The sequence below is a fragment of the Suricata suricatta genome, chromosome 4 (assembly GCF_006229205.1).
Source record: "Suricata suricatta isolate VVHF042 chromosome 4, meerkat_22Aug2017_6uvM2_HiC, whole genome shotgun sequence".
In the NCBI taxonomy this organism is placed as follows: domain Eukaryota; kingdom Metazoa; phylum Chordata; class Mammalia; order Carnivora; family Herpestidae; genus Suricata; species Suricata suricatta.
In genome coordinates, this window is record NC_043703.1 from 157,676,886 (window position 1) to 157,690,609 (window position 13,724).

General features: G+C 49.1%; 1 long non-coding RNA gene across 1 annotated transcript; it reads left to right on the forward strand.

Moving 5' to 3' along the window:
• Positions 1–995: 995 nt before the first annotated feature.
• On the forward strand, positions 996–10,639 carry LOC115289206. Its single transcript, XR_003907465.1, has 3 exons — positions 996–1,136; positions 10,152–10,392; positions 10,476–10,639. It is a non-coding gene; the product is annotated as an uncharacterized LOC115289206 (long non-coding RNA).
• Positions 10,640–13,724: the final 3,085 nt, after the last annotated feature.

A 13,724-nucleotide genomic window follows, 5' to 3' on the forward strand; every position in this document is an offset into this window, starting at 1 on the left:
TATTCAAATATTTGTGGGGCTCCAATGGAAAGCGCGCGCGTGCACACACACACACACACACACGGACTCCACCCTGGGTATGGGAGCTGGGTCCATACACCAGCAGAGAATAAGTGTTTTGTAACTAGTACCTAGTTTGCAATAATAGTGTAGCTGAGGGCTGCGCCCAACTGGTGCTTCCTGAACTTCCCTACAGGGGGCGCCGAGGGGCGGCCCTGGGATTTGTGGCAAAGGTTGGGAGAGGAAGAGGCTATGCTCCCTTAGGGCACTTGCTTGGCTTGGGTGTGCTTTCAGGGCAGATCCTTCGGGCAGGTAGGGCCCTCCCCCCACTCCAGCCATCCCTCGGTGTGGTCTCTAGGTCCAAGGTCTCCGGGTCCCAGAAACCTTTCGAGCCCAGGAGGGCTACAGACTCGGGCGTCTGGGAGAGCCTGTGCGGGAGTTGAACGCTGAGGTCTGAGGATCTGCCTGGTTCGCCTGCGCAGAGGAAGACGTGATTTGGAGGTGGGCCAGTACTGACGCGTGAAGCTGGAAACTGACCCTGTAGAGCCTAAATAGGTCCTGTGCGGAATCTGGACAAAAGTCCGTTTTCTAGAACTCAGGTCACTGCTCAGCAGCGGGTTGGTTATGCAGTTAATGTATTATTCACCGGCATTTTTGCTGCGATAGTATTGAAAACATCAGAGTACGTGAACACGGGGGGAAACGGGAGTCACGGATGCAACACACAGCAGAGAAAATGTCACCAAGAGGCTCACAGCAGAGCAGGGGCGCACTGACAGCGGGTGCATGAGAGAGACAACTGGGAATCACAGGTCAAGGCCAAGGAGTCGGAGAGCTGGGAGGAAGACCCCCGCTGGAGGCGCTGCGGCCTGCCTGAAGCCAGAAGGAGGGGAGAGGCGAGGCAGGCGCCGGGACCCCGCCCTGGCCCCAGCGTCACAGACAGGGGAGCAGAAGACTGCACACACTCACCCCTGCAAGCCCCACGCCCCAGCCTCTTAGCCTCCTTCCCAAAGCCTCACAAGCCTAGAGCCCCGGCTGCTGACAGACAGGCTGGAGCACAGAATGCCCTCCCTTCTCACCCCACCGAGCCTCACGCATCCCTCATGCACCTGACCGGAAACGCACTCGCAAGTCAGGTCTGTGGATTCCTCGCACCCGGTGCTCCCCCCAGGCCTATTTGGGGGAGGAATTGTGTCTTCCCCCAGATTCGTATGTTGAAGCCTTAACCCCCAGTGTGGTTGTATTTGGAGAGGGGGCCTTTAGGAAGATAACTAAAATGAAAAAGCTGAGACCCTAATCTAAAAGGATTAGTGTCCTTTTAGGAAAGACTAACTCGCGATCTCGCTCTCTCTGCGCACACACACACAGAGGCAAACTATGTGAGGACGCAGCAGGAAGGTGGTCCCCGCAAGTCCTCACCAGAGTGCATATCGGGGCCTTGATCTTGGGCTTCTGGCTGCCAGAAAGGTTTTGTTAAGGCAGCCTGAGCAGACCAAGATAGGCTTCCCCCTCCCTCACCCCTGCACGGCTTCCCTGGACCTCCCCCTTCTCCACGGCACTACACACAGGGCCCTCCTCATTCCACCCCTAGACCCAGTCTGGATTTTGTCGAGGGTTAGACTGGAATACCACAGGTTAAAAAAAAAAATCCATTGGCTGTCTTGTCATCGAGGGTCACTGATGTGTAGAAACTAGAACCAGGAGGCTAGATGCATCAAGAACTTCCTGAGGGATCAAACGGGGGGGGGGGGGGGAGCCTGGACTTTTTGGCTAAAAATAGAGAGTATCTTGCTGCGGTATATTCATTCCTGCATATGACTTCTGTTAGAATTGTACATTTCGTGATATCATGGGAAGGGGTGGGGAACACAAAACCTTGTATTAGACACCAGAAGCAGCAGCAATTTTGACTTTTCATTTAAATAGGGAAGGGAAAAAACCCACAGTCTATTTAAGCATTATGGGGAGTGATTGTTTGAGCTATAGTTTTCCTTATTAAATATGTATTTTTTTTATTTGTTGAACAATAACATTTCGGGCTGCAGAATGCTCAATTTCCATGGCGCTAATTAAAACCAGCACATGTGTATCTAAGTGATTTGTCTAGACAACAAATGATACAAGCTGTAATCTACTCCCTTTTTATGGAATAATCAGTCCTGTTCAGTTAAAATTTCTTTGTGTTTTGCTGAATTTAATAATACCTTTAGTTAGGATTCACTTCTGCGCTCCATCAGAAATTTACATTTCATTATTTGCTGGGCGCCTATCAGTGCAGTGAGCTGCCCCGGGAGGTCCCAAAGGACTGATTGACTAGAAACCTACCGACTCCTATCTGAATAAACTGTCCCGGGCGTCAAGGGCAAGAGGCCGGCCGGGCAGGAGGGGAGTTGGATGGAGAACAAGGGTGGAGGAGAGAATGATGTAAACTGAATCATCAGGAAATGTCAGTTTTGTCCCAGCTCCTCAGCTGCTTTTTTTATTTTCTATGCCTCAGTTTTTTTCATCTGCAAAATGGAACTAGTGACATTTCCTTCCTGAGTAAAAGATTTATAAGGAACAAGTAAAATCACGGGTGTGAACAGGCTTCATCAATTATAAGATGCTGAAAATGTGAAGGCAAAGGGAGAAAGGAAATAAGGGCTTCGACTCCTTGGATGCCACTCCTGCTGTGGGCATGTGCCTCGGCGCCCACACACGTCCGCCTTCCTGGCTCCGTTCACCGTGACTCACCCAGCTCAGGTCGTGAGTGGGAGGACAGTGCACATGACAGGGCCAGCACGTCCCAGATATGCACGAAGATGTCAGGGCTGCTGCACGCGCACATCTGCCCTGGCTGCTGGCAGGTAGCACCACTCGGGCCTGAGACTAAGCTGGTCTGACTCTCCGAGGGAAGGAAAAGCACATTTAGAAAACAGATCATGGCAGAACTCTCCCGCCTCGGGCCCCACCCGTTGGGAGCAGAGCAGTCACCAGGAGAGGGGTGGATGCCGTCTGCTTTTGAGCCTGCTTTCAAAGCACACTGGGAGCAGAAAAGAAGAAACTCTCTAAAAAACAAGCGCTTTAGCATTTTCCTTTTCTCTAATTGCAAAATTAATATATTCTTATTGTGAAGATTTTTTAAATGAGAAAGCATCTGCATCTGCCAGCTTCCTATTCCCCAGAGGTCAGCATTGTACTTAGAGAATTAGTTCTTATGTAATGAATTACCACAAACTCAGCATTGTCATTTTATTTATTTTAATTTTTTATTTTTCTTATTTTTGAGAGACAGAGAGAGACCGTGTGAGCAGGGGAAGGTCAGAGAGAGAGGGAGATACAGAATCCGAAGCAGGCTCCAGGCTCTGAGCCAGCTGTCAGCACAGAGCCCGATGCAGGGCTTGAACCCACAGACCGTGAGATCATGAGCTGAGCCGAAACGGGATGCTCAACCGACTGAGCCACCCAGGCACTCCTGTGATTTTAAAATGACAAATATTTGTTATCTTACAGTTTCCATGAGACTTGCTGAGGCTTAGCTGGATCTTCTGCTCAAGGTTTCACAAGACTGCAAAGTGTTGGCTGAGGCTGGGGTCTCATCTGAGGCTCAGGCCCCTCTTCCCTGCTCATGTGGCAGAATTTCCTTGCAACTATAGGATTCATGGATGCTTAATCTTCTTTGAGACCAACACCAGAAACTCTCTGATCTCAGTGAAGTCTGAAGCCCTCCTTTAAGAAGCTTACCTAAAAAGGCATGGCCCACCCAGAAGAATTTCCCTGTTAATTAAGGCAAACACACACTATTACGTTCCTATTTACATTAGCATCCCCCTCCAAAGAAATACTTAGGTATAAATCTGACCAAATTTAAACAAGACCTGGATGAGGAAAATTACAAAACTCGGATGAACTAAATATATGGAAGGCTATCCCATGTTCATGGATAGGAAGATAATTTTGTCAAGATGCTAGTTCTTCTCAACTCGATCTGTAAATTCAATACAATCCCAATCAAAACCCCAGCAAGTTATTTTGTGAATATTGACAAACTCATTCTAAAGTTTATACGGAGAGGCAGAAGGCTCAGAATAGCCAACTCAATATTGAAGGAGAAGAACAAAGTCAGAGGACTGATACTACCTGATTTTAAGACTTACTACAAATCTACAGTAATCATGACAGTGTGGCAGCAAAGAAAAAAATCAACAAATATATCAGTGGAATAGAGTAGACAACCCAGCAATAGACCCACATAAATATAGTCATCTGTTCTTTGACAAAAGACAAAGATTCATCTTTTCAACAAATGGTACTTCAACTACTGGACATTCATATGTGAAAAACTGAATCTAGACATAGAGTTTACACCCTTCACAAAAATTAACTCAAAATGGATCACACACCTAACTGTAAAACACAAAACTATAAAACTCCTAGAAGATAACATAGTAGAAAACCTAGATGTCCTTGGCTGTGGTGGTGCCTTTAAAAGTATAACACCAAAGGCACAATCCACAAAACAAACAATCAATAAACTGGACTCAACTAAAATTAAAAACTTCTGCTCTGAGGGGCATGTGGGGGGTTGAGCGTCCAACCCTTGATTTTGGCTCAGGTCATGATCTCATAGTTCATGGGATCAAGCCCTGCATTGAGCTCTGTGCTGATAGCGTGGAGCCTGCTTGGGATTCTCCCTCTCTCTCTCTCTGTCTCTCTCCCTCTCGCTCTGCCTCTCTTGCTCTCTCTCTCTCAAAATAAATAAATAACTAAATAAATAAATAATAAGCTTTACAAAAATAAAATTAAATTTAAAAAATAAAAACTTCTGCTCTGAAAAAGAGCATGTCAAAAGAATTAGAAGACAAGCCACAGACTGAGAGAAAGTATTTGCAAAAGATACATACAAGGACTGTTATCCAACATATACTTAGAACTCCTTTAAAACTCAACCATAAGAAAAGCAATAACTTGATTTAAAAATGGAGTAGGTGAAAATGCTATACTTTCCAACCAGTTTCTTTATAGACCTAAGACTACCCTAAAAAATTAAATTTATTCAATTTTTTTAAATAAGTAATGATTTTAAGACAAATCTATCTGGGGGTGTATGTCCAAGTCCAGTGTTTTCACTGCAGGTTAGCTGCCGTGGAGGAAATCCAGTTCACAGCTCAGCACAAGGGAAAGGAACCTGAGGCACGGAGATACCAGCACCTTCTTACACCCCATGGAATTCAGCAGAGGGCCCGTCACACATTTGGGCTCAGCCCCTGACAATAACATAGTTTCCCAGAGTCCTGGGAAACATTTGGCAGATGCTTGTCTCTTAGTGGCCTCAGCTCCATCTGTGCTCCTGGCCAGAGAATGGGGAGGGAGGGGCAGAGGCATCATGGGTCAGATGAACTGAGGAAGGCCATGGTGTGGAAGGAGGAAAGTGGTGTAACTGAACCAGGAGCAGAGTGGGAGGTGGGACGGACAGAGGGAGGGAAGGTGGGTGGGAATAGAGAGAAAATTCAGGAATGTCTTCTCATGTTTTGAAGAAAATGTCATGGCGGGCAGGACTTGATAATTACTGCCATTTGTGGGATGTTTCAGCCCAAGAGAACCAAATAATTATGATGTCATGAGCTCAGTGCCTTCCGCCAAGTCAGCATCCAGTCATCAATGTATATGGTTGAAGTGTCCTTGAGAGCCTTCTGTGCATTAGTCACACCTTGGGTTGCAGAACCCTTTGGGGAGCAGAAGTTTCTTCCTCGTATGGTCGTGACAGTCAGATAGGACTTCTCAGGGATATAGATGGACCTTGGGAGGTGCCAGCAGTACCTCCGTTGCTCCAATCAAACTATAGCAAAAGATTTTTGTTGGATGAATGAGGCAGGAGAAACTCCCTCTCCTTCTAGATATGGACGTGCAGCATAGTTTTTTAAAAGCTGGTGGCATTCATCTTGTAACCCTGAGCACATCCAGCCTTCAAATGAAATGAATACAGTCAGAGTGGAGAGACAGACATGAATATCTAGTATTTTTTTAATAGTTTATTGTCAAATTGGTTTCCATACAACACCCAGTGCTCTTCCCCACAAGTACCCTCCTCCATCACCACCACCTCTTTCCCCCCACCCCCTTCCCCTTCAACCCTCAGTTCGTTTTCAGTATTCAATAATCTCTCAAGTTTTGCGTTAGTATTGTGAAAACACTAGATCAAACCGATCCTGAAGCCAGAACTAGTCTTGATTTTTTTAGTCGAAAGAGCCAATGGGCTCTTAAACCGCTTTGGAGTTGCAAATTTCAACATCATCATTACCAGATTCCTACAAGGAAATGTAATCACTATGTGAAACTTAAAAGCTGATATCAGATGAATGGAAGCTAGCAAGCAGACAGGATTTGGGGTTGATGTGTTGGCATTCTTGGTTTGCAAATGTAAAACAGGTCTTAAACAGCGATCTGTGGTTCCTTGGGATACAGACCATGTTTCACCAAGGCTGTAGCACTGGGGGCTTAGCAGGGAATCGTTAGACACCGAGCTGGGCTGGACGCTTCTTGCGGCTTTCTGTGGGGTCCTGCAAGGAGACAAGCTTAGGGCTGAGGGGGACCCTCTGAAAGCAGAAAGCAAGAGCGAAATTGTAACTTTGCTAAAGGAGGACATCCCTGCCCTTTTAGCAAAATTTAGACTGCTATCCTGAAGGGCTAAAAGCCCAGAAATCTGGAGCTTTTCAGAGCTGGAGAAGCCAGATTCTCCTTAAAATGCTTCCTAAGATGTTAGTGGGAGCCAAAACAGGGGGCAGGGAGCAGAGCGAAGGAGAAAATCCAATTGGGTTCTGTGCTTCCTTTTCTTGGACTTGTTGGACATGGCTGGGGACAAAGTAAGTGTCATAGCCATGGCCGCTGGGGTATCTGGGAGCCAGGAAACCCACAGCTGATCTTGGAGCAGGCTGTGCTGGGTGGGATGTGATAGGGGGAGGACTCGATGGGCGTGAGCCTGCGTCTGGGCAGGCAGAAAATAGAGAAAGTCCACTCGAAGAATCTAGAAGGACAAGAAAGACTTCAAACAGTAAAATCAAGTGGCCAGGGAATAATCCCTGACCACTTGGCCATGCAATCCATTCAAGGCTGCCTGTGGCAAAGAACAGCTCTCACGGATCAAGCTGAAAATGTGGGTTCAGGGTATTCCCTGGGGACCCCAAAGGCCAAAGCAGGATGGGATATTCAAACGTGGTGTGAGGGTCCAGCAGCGAGGTGAATGCTGGCTGGGGAGAGGAGCTGTGGCGGCGAGCAGGAGAGGAGAGCGCGCAGGGGGCGGCTGGAAGGTCAAGGGAAGGACAGCATGAGCAGCAGAAGGTGTGGTCAGCGAGGGGTCCGGAAAAAGAGGGCCCAGCAAGAGGACACAGCAGTGCCTTTGATGTGGGCCTGGAGAGGGAGGGGCCGGCGGGAGCAACTGCTACCCCCGCAAGACCATGGGCCCAGGCATTACTACCCTGAGGCTTCAGTACCCCTGAGCACAAGATGCGACTGCTCAGGAAGTGAGGCCGAAGGGGATGAGGGCAAAGTCCTTTCCCTCTGAGCCTCGCCCCATTCACCGCCATGTCTGCCCGTCTCTCTCCCTGGCGCCCACCCAGCCTGGACCTTAACAAAAACCACCTTCAAGCAAAAAAGTATGCAGATCTCAAATATATAAAAGCATTCATGCATGTCTATAAATTACACCAAATATTTCCAGTCATGTGTGTGGGGTAACGACAGACAGAGCAGATGAAGAGAAAGCCAAAAAAACCCCATCATACATATATATATATACACACACCATATATATATTTCTATGGATGTGCCTACAAATAATCTGCACATTTCCACCTATGAAAACCCTCCAGGCTTCTTAGAGCCATCAGACACCCCCACCCCATCCCAACCTCCCATGGAAACATGGTTTGGAGAGGCAGTGAGAAAGGAAGCTGTTTGGGGTTAAGGAAGAAAGCGAGGCTGAGATTCAGGTAGCGCCGTCCTCTGCCACGCTGGAGTTCTCGTCTGTTGCAGATTCCATACGTCCAACATCAACTTCATGGTGATCCCCTCTAGGCTTCTCCGGGCCGGTATCTCCCAGGCACCAGGCCACACACTCTGTTCCTCCTCCATTTGTCAAAATGCTCCTTGAAAATCCAAGTCTTTGGTGGCACGCCTACTCTGAAGCCTTCAGTGGCTCTCTGCTACACCCTGAGTCAAGTTCAAGGCCCTCGGTGTTGTTCTCAAGGCCCCACGGAGCCTTGGCTCCCAATCTGGGTGCAATTAATTCCTGGCTCCCTGGTTTTTACCTGCATATCCTATCTGAGCCGCCCTGCCACATGCCTGGCTGATGCCGCGTCAGCCGTGACACTGAGCCTGACCTCCATGAGCCTTTGCCCAGTCCCCAAGACATATGGTGCTGCTCCCAGATTCTCTGCGCCTCTTTGATCTGGGGGGATTGTTGATTACATGTAGGTCTGTCTCCCTCTCTAGACAATGAGCTATTTGAGGGCAGGCACCCTCCATTTTGTCTTTGTGTCCTCAGCACCCAGAATAAGACCTGGAGAATGTTTGAGGAGTAAAGGAATGAATAGATGGTTGGATGGATGGGTGCATGGATGGATGATGGATGCTGAATGGGTGGGTAGGTAGATAGATAGATAATGGATAGGTGTGTGGATGGTTGGATGATGGATGGACAGATGCCAAAGGCTCTGATTTTGAGGGACTTTGCAGACTGGGGAAATGTAAAGTACATAAAGAAGAGAATACTTTCCTACATGGCATGTGGAAGATGTTCCACAATGAAGACCAACACTAGGCTCCTCTCCACATTCTCTTGCAAGAGAGTCACCAGGAGGGCAGCATGGGAAATGAACAGGAGGCCACGAGCCCGGGCAGGCAGAGACCTGGTTCCCAAAGTGGCTCATTCATTACGCAGCTGTGTGATCCTGGGCACACAGCTAAGATTTCTCACTGGTAGAGTGAGACTGAATCAACCAGCATCGCCTTCTTCGCTCGGAAATGCTGACTGCGGAGTGCTCCACAGTGGGGCAGGTTATGCTTGGGTTGTGGACTGAACCACCCAGGCACCCCTACCTCCGACTTTCTTGTCTCACTTCGTTTCCCCTCATCCTTGCTTCCTGGGACTTGCAACATCTTCCTTCCCCAGAAAGTCTTGCCACAGGCTCTGCTTTTCTAGAGAATCTAGGCTAAAGCTGAGCTATTCCTAGACAGAGCTAAAGCTGGGCGTCCTACAATTCAACTCCATTCTGACACTATCAGCCTGGGGAGAGTGCCAGAACCCACTGGGTCTGGGCTCAGCCCCACAGGATGGCCGGCCACCTACCACTTCAGATGCTAGTCACCAGTCCAGCGCATCACTGGTGCTTCTGGCCTATAGATTAGAGGGTCCCACGCCCCCCTCTTTGGGTTCAACTAATTTGCTAGAGTATGCACAGAACTCAGAGAAACAGTTTACTTGCCAGATGAACCAATTATTATAAAAGGATATAACTCAAGGAACAGCCAGATGTAAGTCACACAGGGCCAGGCATGGGGAAGGGGCTAGGAGCCCCTCTGCAGGGGCAGCGCTCTCCTACAGCCCTACCTGGGCCTCAACCCAGAAGCACTCCAAACCCTCTCCTTCTGGGCTTTTATGGGGTTTCATTACATAGGCACAGCTTATTAACTCACTGGCCATTGCTAACCGAACTCCATCTCCAGCCCCTCCCCCCTCCCAGGGGTCTCCTAGGAGTAAAAGCACCAACCCTGTAATCCCACGGTTGGTTTTCCTGGCAAACCAGCCCCTGTCCTTAGATGTTTTCCAAAAGTCACCCCCTTAACATAATAAGACACCCATGTGCTGTCCCGACATTTACAAAATGCTAAGGTTTGGGGGAGCTCGAGGCCAAGGATGAGTCAAAGACCAGAAAGATAAGGAACCTTATTTCGAAGGATCTTTGCAGGTGTCATCAGTTGAAGGTGAACTATGAATGATGCTGTACAGTTAGCCAGTAGAACTGGTGACCTTGTGAGGCTCTTGTCGCCGTTCCTGCCACCAACCCTCAGTACAGGAGAAGAGGGGACTCCTCTCTGGGACAGCATATGGCTTCTGACATCCGTTCCTCCCCTTCTTCCGTCCCAGCCATTTAACCAGTCTGATCGGTATGCAGGTCTCCCAACTGGACATACCGGAAGAGACACGACATCATAAGGTGTGAGATACACAGGAGACGATGAAGGTAAGAATCCTCAGAACCCAGAGGTGTTGCGGAGCAGACCTCGACCTATGGCCACAGCAACCTGTGTATGACCAACTCTGGCATCTCAAAGTTGGGACAATAACCCTGGTGACACGTGCAGCTGGGTCCCCTGAGGCCACAACCTTCTCAGGAGTTCATACTGAGCTTCAAGGTAAACTTCCCCTTGCTTTTCCTTTGTACGAAACAACTACGGAGATAAAAGTACCCGGTAACAAATAACCCTCTTACCCACAGAAAGTTCTCTTGACTCAAGAGAAGCAAAGTGACCTGTCCCTCCCAGAGCTGGCATCAGTGCATGTGGGCACGGATGGGTCCTTCATCGCACAAGCTTCCGTAGCCCATCAGGTGACTGTCCGCACGCGTGCTGAAATCAAACATGTCAACTCAGAGACATCAGCCGAGCTAAATACCACCTGTGTCTTCATTTTATGAGATGGCTTTTTAATCCCTCCAAGTTGGAAGGAAATGTGCTTCCTCGACACCAAGCACTTCCTGAGGGATGGCTCTTGCAGGGAGAGTAAAAGCCCCTCCCATCCCAGCCCCTTGCTTTGACAGGTGTTAATTACACCCTGGATCAGAGAGAAACATCTGCAGGCTTCAGCGTGGAGGGAGGCAGCAATTTTCAGCTCAGCAGGCAGTGGGTGGGAAATTGCTGGAGTCCTGCCGGCCACGTGGGCACTCTCACTGAGAGCCCCCATCCCTGCGGCTCTCAGGGGCTCCCCTCCCTCAACAGTCAGGCCCCCCTGTGTCGCGGGAGTGCTGAGGGGTAGCCCGCGGGAGGAGCCCCCAGCCTCTCCAGTTTGCCTCCTCCTCAGACTTTACCTTCCGTTCTCTTTCCACCAGAAGGCTCAGGTCTACCGAATTGTTACCCTGCACAGTCCTCGGCTGGCCATCTTGAAAGTCTTTCTGTAGGTTTGTGGTATTCTCATTTGGTGGCAACAGCAGCCCTTTATCTATCCTGCTTGACGTGCATAATGCTCAGGTTTCCCCCCAGAAATATTTGTGTGTTTGATTATAGGGTGCTGCCCAGACCCCAAGACCTCTAGGTGATATTGTTTAACATACCAAATAGAGGCTGCATTACTTTTTTCTGACTTTTGAGACAAAAGAACTCATTCCAAAGTACATCCGGCTCTGAGGAATTGTCAGTGTATACTCAGGAGATAGTTCAGACCCGCCTTGACTCTCTCTACCCGGACTCGCGTGAACACTAACAGGAGTGCACCCTGAGAACCTTCCCCATGTCCCTGCGCGTGAGCCATTTCCACCCACGTGTTGTTCCTCACGAGTAAGGATAAGGTGGGCACCCCTGGCCACACCTGTCATTTGTTGGACTCACTGGGGACTCAGTTTCCCCACTGATCAAGTGAGGGTCTTGAGTGTTCTTGGGTTCTGAAACACCAATTATCAATCCCAGTGCTGGAGGGGCGCTTGGGGGGCTCATTCAGTTGGCAGCTGACTTCAGCTCAGGTCATGATCTCACAGTCACGCGTCGGGCTCTGTGCTGACAGCTCAGAGCCTGGAGCCTGCTTCGGATTCTGTGTCTCCCTCTCTCTCTCTGTGTCTCTCCCGCCCCTCCTCTGCTCTGTCTCTATTTATCTCTTGAAAATAAATATTTTTTAAAAATAAATAAAATAATGTTAAATGATTGCTAGTGTTATAGATTGAATACACGTGTCCCCTCCAAATGTATATGTTGATGCCTTACCGGCCGGTGTGCCTATATGTGGAGGCAGGGCCCCAAGGAAGTAATTCAGGTTAAATGAAGTCTTAAGAGTGATCAGTAGGATTGGTGTCCTTATGAGAAGAGACACCAGAGAGACACATGTCCCCACATCTCAGCCACGTAAGCATACTTGGTGAAGGCAGCCATCCGTAGCCAGGAAGAGGGGACTCAGAGACACCAAATCAGCTGCACCTTGATCTTGGATGTCTGGCTTCCAGAACTGTGAGAAACACATTTCTGCTCTTGCAGCTCTCTCATATTTTGTTATGGCGGCCCGAGCAGGCTAAGGGTAATTCGTCTAGTTTCACAGATGAGAAAAGTAAGTTCAGAGAGGGGACATGGAGTGCTGAAGGTTGAGTGGGAAATTAGTGAGCCGCGGGGGAGAAAGAACACTCTTCAGCTCCAAGGCCAGGGGGACGGAGGGAGAGAGAGGCTGGCGTGTTCAGAGCACGAGGCAGCGCCCAGGGGACGGGACTTGGGGCGTCATCCTAAGGCAACCACCCTCCTTGAAAAAAATGCAGGCGTGTGGTCTGGCATGAATCTGTAAACGAGCCTAAATCTGGGAAATCCAAGACAGAATTTGCGTGCATGCCGGGAGTGGGGGACATGCCTCAAAAATCTCGGTCCTGAGGATGCCCGTGGGATCCGCCCGGACAGCAAGGCCTAAGGTCCTTTGCACCCGAACATACTGTTATGGGACAACCAAAGGGCCAGGGAGAGCTCAGTACCCCTAGTTGGGCTCCCCTGTTTATAGCTAATCTCTCCCCCGTAGTACCTGGGCATGTCACATCCTTTTCCTCATCCTTTCTACTGTTTTCTGTGTTTACCACAACTTCTTTTAATTTTTTTTAAATGTTTATGTTTTGAGAGAGAGACAGCATGAGTGGGGGAGGGGCGGAGAGGGAGGGAGACACAGAATCTGAAGCAGGCTCCAGGCTCTGAGCTGTCAGCACAGAGCCCGAAGTGGGGCTCAAACCCACGAACTGTGAGATCATGACCTGAGCCCAAGTCGGACGCTCAACCAACTGAACTCAACAGGCGCCTCTTATCACAACTTCTTAATCTCAAGAAGATCCGCAGGGAACATTCCAGGGGCCCAAACTGAAATCTGCTGGAGAGAAGTTCGCAGTATCTTCCTCTGGACCCTCGTTCCATTGGCCTCCTGTCACGTTCCCAATGGCCTTGTCTTTTTCTGCCCTTGAATAAAATGTCTGTCTGCAAGGATCACCTCCCTCCCATACAAACGGGCACCTCTATTTCTCTGGGGAGCCACAGCCAGAATCTTGATTTGGGGTTTAGAAGAAAAATGACATCTGGGCTGATTCTTTACAAGATTTCCCGTTACAAGAAGTCCTTTACATGATAATTGCTGACTTTTTCCCACTATCAGCCACCCCCCCCCCCAAGCAGCTGGGCTTTAAACCCAATGCCGATTGCCTCTCCGGCGTTGGTCCTTAACCGGTCCATCGCCAGGGACATCGCACATGCGCACGCACGCGTATATGCGCACACGCGCCCGCAAACCGCAAACATTAATTGCAATTATTAATTGAACTTGTGTGCAAGGCAGTGGAGGCCTGATAAGAGACGACGCTGCCCCCCGGCCATGAGCGTCCTCTTGGAGAGGGAGTGTGTAAAGATGCGAAAAGCTAATTTGCAAAGCAAGAGTGAAATCGTGGAAGAGGTAATCCCTCAGACAGAAAGCTTCAACTTTAATGAAGCTGTCGCCCCACTAGCCCATTGGGTCCCACAACAGC